We start from the raw sequence: 12878 nt of genomic DNA on the forward strand, positions 1-12878 counted from the left end.
GGTTGGACCATAGCCTCCGATTAACCTGCCTGCAGAATGTAGTTTTAAAATGAGCCACTTTTCCTTTTAAAGGATCCTTTTTCTTTTTTTTTTTTTTAAATTTTTTTTTCCCCTTTTTTCTTCCCTCCCCCCTTTTTTTTTTTTTTTTTTTTTTTTTTTTTTTTTTTTTTTCTCTAACGGGCCTGGAGGACCTGTTTTTCATAGGCCAGCACCTTGGAAGTGGAAGGCTTTAAGTTCAAGAATTTTAATTCTCTTTTAGTCATTAATTCACATCTTCGGTTTTGTTCCAGTAAACTGATGATCTTTGTAAGTGCCTGATACTTGCAAAGATGTACAATCTCTGTCAGTAAAGCTGACTTTCTACAACAGACTGAATTTTCTTTTTGATTCTTATGGGTTTGATGTCAATCATGCAAACTCCTTGGTGAGATTTAAACAACAAAAGATTAAGATGATGGAATCAAGTATTTTCATAATCTGTGGTTTCTTCCTTTGATTTTTGTCGGACGTTATTAAAATGGTTCTTTAAAGATTAAATCCTTGCTGCATTTGTTTGGAAGGAGAAAGGGGATGAGGAGGAGTTACGAGCAGTTACAGTATTAAGGGTGAAATGAGGTTGTAAAGTCTCTATGGACAAGGAGTTCTTGTTGATGTCTCATTTGTTTTCTGTGTTATGAAGATGTGTGCAAAGTAAACCAAAACAAAGTAGTTGTAATGGGCTATGTGGACCCCAGAGGTGCCACCCTTTTCTGAAATGGCCAATGCAAAAACTTATTATTTCTTCTCAGCTGATGAGGACTCTTACTGTCACCTGAGGAGAGAGTGAAAAGGAGCACCACTTCCTTGAGTATCTACATCTCTGCTGTGTGTTTGACATGGGTCTGGTCTGAAAGCGCATCAAACACATGAGGTTCACCTGAGCCAGATTGCTTCTACTCTTAAATTCTCACCTCAAATGCAAAGTCTAATGGCTGGGGCTGTGTGTTCAGTACCTGACACACTTCATTCTTGGAATAAAGTGGTCTGCCCTGACCCTAGATTTGTTTTTTTTTCTTGGCACCATTCCTATGCAGACCCTGGAACATGCTTAGCAAGGAGTTTATTATGAAGTATTAATTGCCTCAGAGCCAGGCCTTGAAAGTAGGGAATGGAACAGAATTAGTTTCATACCGGTTGTGGGTTTTGTGGCTTGAAGCGTGCAGAATGACAGTACTATTTAGGTATTATTCCTACGATAGTTCAGTGCCTTAACAGCCAGGAGTGTGTTTATTTTTATGGCAGTTAGCGCGGGCGGAGTGGAACTCCTGGCTCTCATTCTAACTTCATTTCATTTTACATTGTACTTGTGAAAATGTTTGTAATCCATGAGACTTCACTGTTTGCCATAACCCTCTGTAATACTGCAAGCAGAAAGGCTTTGCACCAAGGATTACAAACATGCATCTGATTAGATATAAGACTAACAAGAACAACATGGAAAAAATGGGCTTAAAGTTTTTCAAGTAGGGCTCTAGAGAACTTCATTAACACACCTTCACTGCTTTCAGTGAAGTGATCTCTTGTCTACAGAAAGGAACTGAAAGCTGGGGCCCTGATTCCTAATCCTGGTCTACCTACACGAAAACACTGCTAGAGGTTGCCAAGCAGTGCAGTATTTATTTGAGTATGCAGAAGGGAGGTCTCTGTGACAAGGGACCTTCAGACTACGGCACTGCCAAGAAGAACATGTTGCTACTTGCTGCTCTTTTACCCAGGGATGTGTCTGTAGGTGCTGCAGGAGGGTGTTCTGCCCTGCGCACGTCTCATACTGGGTCGCTGCGCCCACACTACTGCTGCTGCTACATGGCTGCAGCTTATCCTACGTTTCCTAGCCTTGGTATGCAATCCTCCTGGAACTGAGTATGTGATAGAAAATGGCACAGCTTGGCATTTGCTCTTTTGCAGTCTCGAGCAGGTCAGTTATTTTAACCTGTCCTCAAATATGGTCCTATTGTCTGTGTCCAGGTGTTTTAATCTCTTCTTGTATGTATCTTTTCCAGGCTGCAAACACCATTTTAACAGATAATACAAGAGGAAAGGTTTGTGAGAGATGATTTAGCCCTATGCCTCTGTACCGTAAGCCAATGTCATCTGTATCTAAATTATTCCCAGTGTATTTGTTTAACGTATTCTTCAAAGTTTCCTGTGATGGAGACCCCAGACCTCCCTAGGGAAGCTATTCTAGTGTTTACTGCTAGGAAACTTGTCAACAGCTAACTGAAGTCTTCATTGCTTTATGTAAGCCAGTTATCAGTTTCACGGTCCGCAGCCAACATGAAGTATATTTTTGTGCTCTGAAATGGTTTTGTGCACTCTCTGTTATCTTCTTACCTCCCTGAGGGACTGGATTTACAGAAATTTTAAGAGGTGCAAAGCAACATAGAGAAGACTCAGCAAGGACGTGAAAGGGTGACAAGGTCCTGAATGACCTGGTCCAGGTGCTGGGGCAGCTTTTTTTGAAAAAAATGACTGAGTTGCAAGAAAGTTGTCTTGCAGACCAGGACTTAAAAGCGTGGTAGCCAGCCTCGAGGTCCTGGCTGGAAGATCGTGTGACAAAGGGAACTGGAAGCTACAGAAGAATGACGTCTGCTTTAATGGTTCTCCTTCAACAAGAAGGCAAAATTGGGCAGGAAGAGATGATCTTCAGACTTGGAAATGAATGGAAAATGTTGGAAAAGCTGTCATGGGGATCTTTGTCCTGCTCTTGCTGAATAAAGTATGTATGTTTAAAAATCCCTTTTCGGGGATTGTTATGTTGTTTCAGCTTGTTATGTACCAAAGATGAGAGTAGTGAACCAGAGTTCCTAGCTTTGGGGGAAGTCTTGAAGGTGTATGCTACCTACAAGAGGTTTCACAGAAGCAGTGCTAGTTTCAGGCCCTTGGTAATGCAATCCCCTTTCAGTAGGATATATGGTCTTTGTGGCCTAGGAATCAGCAACGTATTTAATAATTCTTGGTTTGGACTTCAGCACGTACACCTGTCCTGCAGAAGCCAAGTATAGATAGGACTCCAAAGTCAGGGTCTTAGGAAGGTCCCACTTGTAGTGTTGTAATGGGCAGCACAGTCTTGCTTATGAAACTTCCCAGCATGCGTTCATAGCAGACTGTGCAAGCATTGTGCTAAGATCGCTATCTTGCACTTTGGTAACATGCTTACAGCTGCATGACCATAATTTAGCCTTTTTAATTTTTTTTTTTTTTTGGTAGACAAGGGGAAAAAAGACTCCCTAATGGAACTGGCAATTGAGTTTGAAACTCCAACAGAAAGGGCCTTTGTTAGGTAGAGTGGATCTGTTGAATACTGGTGCAAATCCAGTAGGAAAATGCAGCTGGAATCTATCGTTTGAAAGGATTTTTCTGTTAAGTTTCTTTGGTCCTTGTAAGTGTATGCACTATTTTTTTTTAAACATGGTGCTTCTATACTAATATTAACTGAGCATTTTCAGTGTTGTCTGTGGTCATGGGCCAGAGCACAGATCTGAGTACAGTGTGGGGAAATGCCTAGCAATTGTGGGTCATCCCTGTAATGCTATAGCTAAGAAGTTCTTCTGTTTCGTGTTTCATTCTTCCTTAAGTCTTGCTGGTTCTTCCTCTCATACTAGGGAAGTCTTATGTGTAGAGAAACTCAAAAAAGTTTCATTCAATGTGTCTTTGGTTGTCTGAAGCGGAGTTGATCTCCACCCCTTCCACCTATCCATCATTAGTTTGCAAGCTGGACGAAGACGCCTTTGCTTCCAGCTTGCTTATACCTTTCTCCTGTCTTCCGAATCCCGTTCAGAGGTTCCTTTTTGTAAGTCCCACAAATCTTGGTCAGGTGCGCAGAGTGAACGCTCTTTATGGATCTCTAGTCTAAATGTAGCCAGAAGTCTCCCCTGGTTGTGGACTTCTGCAATAGCACTGTCCAAAGCACTTTCCTTGGGAGAAGGTGAATGGCTGTGTGTTGTGTGTGGCGGCTGCAGGATCTGGATGTGTTCCTACACTGCGGGCGAAGGGGCCTTCTGAAGCATAGGTAGAATTGTTGAGGAGAAGGAGGAAAAGAAACTGAGAGCTTCCTCTTAACCTTCCTCGTGCCCTGTCTGTTGCTGAGCTTTAGACTGTAACCTTTCTCCTGTTTACTGAAAGTGTTAGTTGCTGTTTTCACAGCAGGTGCGTATGGGATAACAAAGAAGCTGTGCAGAAGGAACATCTGCACTCCTTTCTTGCCTCCTCCATGTTAAATTTTATTTCTGGATGTTGAAACACTCCACTATACCAGCGAGGCTTCGCAGAAGACTTCAGGCTCCGAGAGATGGGTCTGGATCCTGCACGCACTCTACATATCTTCTTTCAAGCTTTCTGACTTTTCCCCCACCCCCCCTCAGTTTTAGGATGTGGTTTGCGCTAATCATGAATAGGTAGATCTGGTACACTGAAGAACCTGAGAACCTAGTACTGAACTGATGAGGGGTTAGCATGATTTCCTGCAAAATTTGGTCAAAGCAGTGACTTATGCTACAGTGCATTCCTACGTTGGTCTTTTCGTCCTTTGATCCAGAGCAGTATCTACTTCAAAAGCTGAAGTTAAAACAATGTGAGTCTTTTGACTACAGCCAAATGTAGACACCTGCAGACGTGACTTTATTTAAAGCACTGAGTCCACCTAGCTCATGTTGAAATTGAAGAAAATTGCTGCTGGTTGGTATCTGCTGAAGCAGCTATTTTTTTACTTTTTCAAGTTTAACCTCTCAGCTCTGTTTGCTTTGACTCAAAGGCTTCAGAGGTGTTGAAGAAGACCTGTGATGCCAAGACAGTTGGTGTTTTAGTATTAGCCAAATTTTGGACTCCTCTTAATGTCTTTTATTGAAAAAAAAGGGACACACCACATCCCACCATCACCCCAGAATTAAGCTTGATCGCCCATCCTAGGAAATAAACAGAACTTGGACAGAAGGTGCCAGTAATTTAGATGCAAGAGTAGAAGCTAGCTATGCTGAAATTGCCCAAAAGATTTTTTTTTTTTTTTTTTAATTCTGAAAAACCCAGTCTGTGCAAAGATACTGAAATGAGATGACAGTAGTAGCATACTTGGCTTGTATGAAGTTTGTTTCTCCTTTGTACTGTACCTACAGGAACAGTGCTGAACCCTGGGATGTTTAAGCACTACAGAGATACAAGCAAACAAGAATATTTAGTGTTACAAAACATGATCTGGATGAGGAGCCTTGTGAAGACAGAGGGGAAAGCATAATAATGTGTCAGGTAAATAGTGGGTTGCTTGGTTGTTGGTTTTTGTTTTTTTTTTTTTAATTTTTTTTCTTTTTTCAAACCCAAGCAGGTTGGCAGTGAAGGTGGGAAAAAAAAATCATATCCTTTTTGGTGCCTCCACCCACCACCAACTGGCTACAGGCTGTGGCCTTGCATCTCACTGAACTGGCAAAGGTGAATGGTGCCGAGCTCTGTAGTTATCAGATTTTCATAGGTACAAGTGGAAAATTTTACATGAAAGAAAGGAGGTGAACTGGGGTGAAGATTCAGCTCCCCTGGCTGGATGTGCAGGGTGGGGAAAATATATCCAAATCCTAACAAAAATCCACCTAACCGCAAGACTGTGAATACCCATAGCTCTGCTGGTCCTTGCTCCCCAACTGCTTATCGCCATCTTCTCTTCCATGTCATCCTTGTAATTCAAGGTAGAAACCATGCTTTTTCTGACAGTCCTTGATATGCATCACGTATTTTCAGTTGTTCACAAAATAATAAGGCTAGATGATGCCTGTTTTGGTTTCACTGCGGTTTCTGGTGAGCAAGTACGTTCTTCAGAAATACAACCACACCATTGTGCTTGTCCTGCAAGGTGGGTGAAAGAACATTCAGGGATTCCCACCGTTTCTTCTCTCCCTCTGTAATGAGTTTGTCAAGGGTCTGCCTCATTGGCGCTGCACACAAGAATGCTTTTGTCTCAGAGGCTGAGGGCTTCAAAAATACACAGAGCTCAGCTCAAATTATTTGTTGTCTTTGTCTTCTTTTTCTCATTTAATAAAAGTGTATTTTTTCATACAAGAATAATGGTACTGAGTTCGACTAAGGTCTATCTAGCCCTGTATATCCTTTTTTGAAGGTGAGCATAACTGATCATCTCTGAGTTTCAGCACCTGAAACTTTCAGGTAAAGTCTTTTTTTCTTACTAAGTTGAGCTGGAATTTCAGTGCTTTTAAAGTCTTTTCAGTAGAAAAGACTCAGCTTTGACTGCTGATTCAGCTGCTCGCGCACCATGACTCAGTTTGCAAAAAGCACCCCTGAACTCAAAGCTCACAGTCTACAATGCAAACTGGTGTACAGCAATTCAGATTATTTAAAAGCATCAGCTCTCTTTTAACAGCCTTGGTTTGTGCTCCGTAGTGTATTTTGATTTTGGGGCTTAGTTGCTTATTGTCAGGCTGTCATGCCTTTTGATGCAAAATTGTGATGCTCGTTTGACTTGGAAAGAATGTTGCTGTTCTTATGAAGTATTTAGTTTTTTCCTGCTAGCTGTTTTAGTGTGTTCATGCAAATTGGTGAAACCCCCTGATGATTACAAATGTCAAAATGTGAAGTAAATCAGGCAAGTGAGTCTAAAAGGGCTAGGGGTTTTGTCTGCAAACCTTCATGATTCAGGACAACTATCACCTGAGAAATGTTAGGAAGAAATTGGTCAAAACCAAAGGCTTTTTTTAGAATAATGCATTATGAACTTGTTTCCATCTTCTGTGAAGGGAGATGAAAGTCTTTGGGCTATGAGTAAAAAGAGTATGCATGGTTCTTGATGTCTTGAGACAAGGCAAGAAATCTAGCAATGAATACACAGATTTTTGTCTCTATAATAATAAATACTTAGTTTCATTGTAGTACTTTTCATCTGCAAAATGCCTTGTTTTACAAAAGAGGGCAGAGTCTTGATTTCCATGTAGCAGATGCAAGAGTTGAATTGACCGAGATCCCTGGCAAAGCTGGAAACAGCACCTTAAAAAAGGTGCTTTTTTTTTTTTTTTTTCCACTGAGGGAGAATTAAAGGGTAGGAGTGCTACAGTCTCTTTTGGGCACATCAACTCTGGTCAATAGGTAGTGATGGACATGCTTGGGCTACTTCTGCCTGGTTTAAGTCTGTGTTGAAGAGGTGGCAGGCACCAACCTGCTCCTCCACCTGGAAGTTCACAAGTCCATGGGGCCAGATGGGATCCACCCAAGGATACTGAGGGAGCTGGCAGAGGAGCTTGCCAAGCCACTCTCCATCGTTTATCAGCAGTCCTGGTCAACCGGGGAGGTCCCAGGTGACTGGAAGCTAGCAAATGTGACTCCCCTCTGCAAGAAGGGTCGGAAGAAGGATCCAGGGAACTACGGGCCTGTCAGCCTGACCTCAGTGCTGGGAAAGGTCATGGAGCAGATCATCTTGAGTGCCATTATGCAGCAAGTGCGGGACAACCGGGGGATCAGGCTCAGCCAGCATGGGTTTATGAAAGGGAGATCCTGCTTCACTAACCTGGTCTCCTTCTATGACAAGGTGACCCACTGAGTGGATGAGGGGAAGGCTGTGGATGTTGTCTACTTGGACTTTAGTAAGGCCTTTGACACTCTCTCCCACAGCATTCTCCTGGAGAAGCTGGCTGCTCACGGCTTGGATGGGTGCACTCTGTGCTGGGTTAAAAACTGGCTGGATGGCCGAGCCCAGACAGTGGTGGTGAACGGAGTCCAATCCAGTTGGCGGCCGGTCACGAGTGGTGTTCCCCAGGGCTCAGTACTGGGGCCGGTCCTGTTCAATATCTTCATTGGTGATCTGTATGAGGGGATTGAGTGCACCCTCAGTAAGTTTGCAGATGACATCAGGTTGGGTGGAAGTGTCTATCTGCTGGAGGATAGGAAGGCCCTGCAGAGGGACCTGGACAGGCTGGATCGTTGGGCCGGGGCCAACTGTATGAGGTTCAACAAGGCTTAAGTGCCGGGTCCTGCACTTCGGTTACAACAACCCCATGCAACGCTGCAGGCTTGGGGAGGAGTGGCTGGAGAGCTCCCTGGCGGAAAAGGACCTGGGGGTGTTGGTTGACAGCCGCCTGAACATGAGCCAGCAGTGTGCTCAGGTGGCCAAGAGGGCCAATGGCGTCCTGGCTTGTATCAGGAATAGTGTGGCCAGCAGGACCAGGGAGGTGATAGTGCCCCTGTACTTGGCACTGGTGAGTCCGCACCTCGAGTACTGTGTTCAGTTTTGGGCCCCTCACTACAAGAAGGACATGGAGGTGCTAGAGCATGTCCAAAGAAGGGCAACGAAACTGGTGAAGGATCTGGAGAACAAGTCTTATGAGGAGAGGCTGAGGGAGCTGGTGTTGTTTAGTCTGGAGAAGAGGAGGCTGAGGGGAGACCTTATTGCTCTCTACAACTACCTGAAAGGAGGTTGTAGCGAAGTGGGGATCGGTCTCTTCTCCCTAGTAACAAGTGATAGTACGAGAGGAAACGGCCTCAAGCTGCGCTGGGGGAGGTTTAGGTTAGATATTAGGAAAAACTTCTTCACCGAAAGGGTAGTCAGGCACTGGAACAGGCTGCCCAGGGGAGTGATTGAGTCTCCATCCCTGGAGGTATTTAAAAGATGGGTAGACATGGTTTAGTGGTGGACTTGGCAGTGCTAGGTTAACGGTTGGACTCGATGATCTTAAGGGTCTTTTCCAACCTTGACGATTCTATGATAAGGAAGCCAGTGCAGACAGTGGAAGCCATCTAGTAAGGTGCAGGTAATAAAACATTTTTGGTTGGTTTTTTTTTTTTTTTTCCTAAGCACAAGCATTGTCCACATGAACACAACTAAGGCCAGTAGCATTCTGCCCCCATGTACCGCGGTCTGTCTGCATGGGGCTCTCTGCAGTTGCTGTCACAAAGGAGAAGCGCCCTTCAGTTCGAAGGGCACATCTGGCTGGTGGGTCTGCACGAGGTTTCACATTTCCTCAGCCGCTGCTCCTGTTGGAGTAGAAACATCTAGCTTGTGCCATCCACTGACCAGGCAGACATGGCTTTTGCTATGAAGGATCTTACAGATTTTTTTTTTTTTAATTATGTTTTGTTTTGCTTTTGCCAAAGCAGTAACTTTGTGGGACCTTGTGGCCTCAGGTCTAGAAAACATGGCAGATTTTGTTAGGAGGTGTCACTAAAATAAATATTGATACTAGCTACCTATTTGCTCTATTGTTAGGGACTATCAGCTTTTCTACAGCTATTTCTGTAGAAGTAGTTGACATTTCTAGAGCTCTTTTTACATTTTTTCCAGGAACCTGGAAGCCTATACATACCCAGTGGTTTATGTTGGCATGACAGTTCATGAATTGGGCGTGTCCCCTCCTGAAAATCCAGGCCACATTCAGTCCTATCATATTATGACTGAATTTTTATTGTGATTACCTTACAGCAAAGGTGAGCTTTTTTTTTTCCTGTTTATGACATAATTAGTAGTTACCCTGCATCTGTACAAAGCCATTCCTGGAATTAAAAAAAACCCACACACCCCCCACCCCACACCCCACACCCCCCACCACCAAAAAAAGAAAACCAACACACAGAGAAAAATTCTGCAGAATTTTGGATATCTAGTGCTGACCTTGCTTTTTCAGTCCCTGACACAAATTGTTAAATAATTATCGCTTAAGAGTTGGCCTTTCATAAATGCTAATTTGAGGTTTGATCACTTAAATTTTATTCACATAGTCCCATTTTGATAGAGTCTATAAAATACTGTAGTTTTTTACGCTATAGAAGCAACAAAAGTTCATTTGCTAGGCAAATTCTCACGAACAAAGTCAGTAGGTTTACAAAAAGCCACAACAAAACCCCCTTTTTCTGTCTGGTAGTCTTCTACAGTAACATTAATCACTTTACTGAAATTTTGCTTCTAATGCTAGCTTTTTTCTAAATTCTGGCACATTCCTATGGGTATGTGGAACAAGCTACTGATTGAGCAATGCGGTAGATTTATTGTATTGAAGTTGTTAACAAAAAATGTGTTAAATAAGACAAATCCATGAGTTCTTTCTACAATTTTTGGTTACACGAGGACTTTTGAAATTATTTCCCCCATCAGAAAAAAAATTTAATACGAATTTATAGCAAAAAATAATTAAATATTTGATTCCAATAATGTAAAAAAATAGGCTGCACTTACTCTAAAATAGTTTTAATCTGAAGCTGAAACAAAATGCAAACAATAGCATCAGGTTCAAAGGTGTTGATCACTAGCCAATGCAGCTGCCACCAAAAATCTGTTCTCTCCAGTGTTCAGATTTTCATGAAACTGCCTCTTCAAACGAAAATGTTCTGCCAGTGTAGTCAGCAGACAGGTATCCTACTTGCGTGACCACTGCGTGCGGAGAATGTGAGCTTAAGCTGGCGAGGAAATGAATGGATTTGCTCTCAACTCCATGTGACTGTGGGAGAGGAGGTTGCGGCGTACAGATTCATGCAAAGAGCCGGAGCAGATGGGAGCCAGCCTTCCCATGGGGGATCTTGGGCGTTCCCTGCTGTGCTCTGCAGCTTCTCAGCACTGTTTTTCTGCAGGGCCTGCAGACAACGTCGTTGTTCTGTGCAATCACCCAGCCTTATTTTCTTTCCATTCCTGGTGCCTGTGAATGAGCGACAAGGGCATATGCAACAGGAAAAGCCATCCTTCTCTTTCTTCTCTACTTGCTTTTTACACCTTTCCCACATACTTTTGTAGCAGAAAAGGCACATCGCTCAGTCTGCGGTCATGGTCTTACTTGTGGTCAAGTTACCAGTTATGAGCAAGTACAGAGATCTGTTGTGGTGTTCCTTCACTTTGATTAGGATATTTTTGTGTTACTACTAGCTGGTACTGCTCTTTCTATTTGTGTGTGATGGTGACAAGTTAAAAGTCAGGGAGGGACTTTCTCTTCGATCTGCCTGCCCAAACCACAATACTTTTGTGGAGATATTTTAAGGAGTGCAAAGTCCTTGTGCAAAAGAGACAAATGTGCTTTTCATGCAGGGATGTCCCCCCGTTGTTCCAATCACTGTCCCAGGTACAAAAATTTCTTCCTGAACTTGGCTGCTCAGAGCTTCTTGGAAAATCCTGATCAAATGCCACTGGCCTCTTTTGAGCAGAAGAGTGGATCTGGTAACGTCAGTCTTCATTCAGTCTTTGTTGTCTTACAGGTTGCTAGCAGCACTGAGAGTGCCTTTTATGAAGGTTTCATATCTGTGGAAACAGATCAGATTCTTGCAGATCAGATTCTTGATTACTTGCTAGAGTCGTTAAAAGCAAAAGCAAGGAAACAAACATCATCTTGGCGTTTTAAAAAATTCTTAGTGCTTTAGTAGTTTTTATTTTGCAACACCTGAAATAGTAAAAAGCTTGCAGTGTGCAGTTACTGAGCTACATAAGCTGAATGCATGCTGTTACTCTGAAAAAAGAAACTACAAGCAACTTCAACCTTTCCAAGATGACATGAAATAAAAAAAACCCAAAAACAACACAAAAACTAAAGGAGTATGATGCACTGATCAATCATGTATTTGGACTGCATTTATACAGGGGATGATTTTTTTTCTCTTTTGGTCAGCTGCGAACAGGAATCCTTGCTCTCTGGTGTTTTAATACAGATAACACCCTCTGTTATCTGCGCCAGTGAAGAACATCTTTAATTCGAAGTTGGCATTAGCTGGTCATCTTCATCCACTTGCCTCCAGATACCCTTCACATTAACCTGTGTTGGTCCTCGCAGAACCTGGATCCAGGTGGGGACTTTCCTGGCTGGGCCACTTCAGATTTGGCTACCAAAAAGGGCACAGTGGGGGTGGCTCTCATCTGGAGACCCCCTCACCAAGCTGGAATGCAAATCCTCCCCAAGGAGACCTAGGAGGGCCCTGAGATTCTGTCAAAAATGTGCATTGTGCTCATAATGACTGAGCTCCTCTAGCTATAAGACAGCAGCTTTTTAAAAATAAGGTCAAGTGGTCAGTGATGCAGAAGACCTTTATTCCTCTTTTCAGTAGAGATATCATATACTACCATTTTTGAGAGTTCAAAGGAGGATCACAAATAAATTAAGACAAAAGCCTGAGCATGGCCTGTGAGCAGTCGTCTTCTGAGCTGAGCACGTGTGGGATATGTGGAGGGATATGCTCTGCCAAGGGAAAGAGAACAGCAGCATTGGTCAGTCATGCCAGTGCTCCATCAAGGAGCTGGCAGAAGACTTGGATTTGCTGGTCTGGAACAGACAAAGGGCTTTTCCACTTTTGAGCCTCATTTCTGTAAGAGGTGTCTTTGACTCAACGACTGTCCCAAAAGATGGAATTCTGTTGATTTTTCTGATGGATGTTGCTGCTGAATGACTGCGAAAAAGAAAATTATCCTGGAAGCATCTAACTTGGTGTGTCCTCATTGATACATTGATAGTGCCTGCTCCATTAGGAGTGATTTCTCCATGACTGCCAGTGGCACCTGCATACATCGTTGCTGTGTTACAGTAAGATGACTGCAGATACGACCAGTACTACATCACCTCTTATCAGTTATGCAAATACTAGAAATCTCACCACAGTTATATTGATATTCATTTCCAGTCTCCTACTTAAAAGCTTGTTTCATGCCTGGAGTAGTGAAGTCCTGTTGAGCTCTGTAGGCATTGCCTTAAGCACCATTTTAATGATCATTTTGATTGACATTACTAAATGGCTCTTGATTTCTAACTGTAAATCAAGTCAAATGGAGATATTTGCATAAGAGGTGGGAGTTGATGAAGTTGGTCTCTGGCTGTGTTAAAAGAGAGATGTTGGATAAAACTGGAAACCGTTAAGAGCTCCTGGAGGAAAATGTGTGAGTGTAGATCCCT

Source organism: Nipponia nippon, unplaced genomic scaffold, assembly GCF_047370975.1.
Source record: "Nipponia nippon isolate SJK-2023a ecotype South Korea unplaced genomic scaffold, ASM4737097v1 scaffold_1, whole genome shotgun sequence".
Classification (NCBI taxonomy): domain Eukaryota; kingdom Metazoa; phylum Chordata; class Aves; order Pelecaniformes; family Threskiornithidae; genus Nipponia; species Nipponia nippon.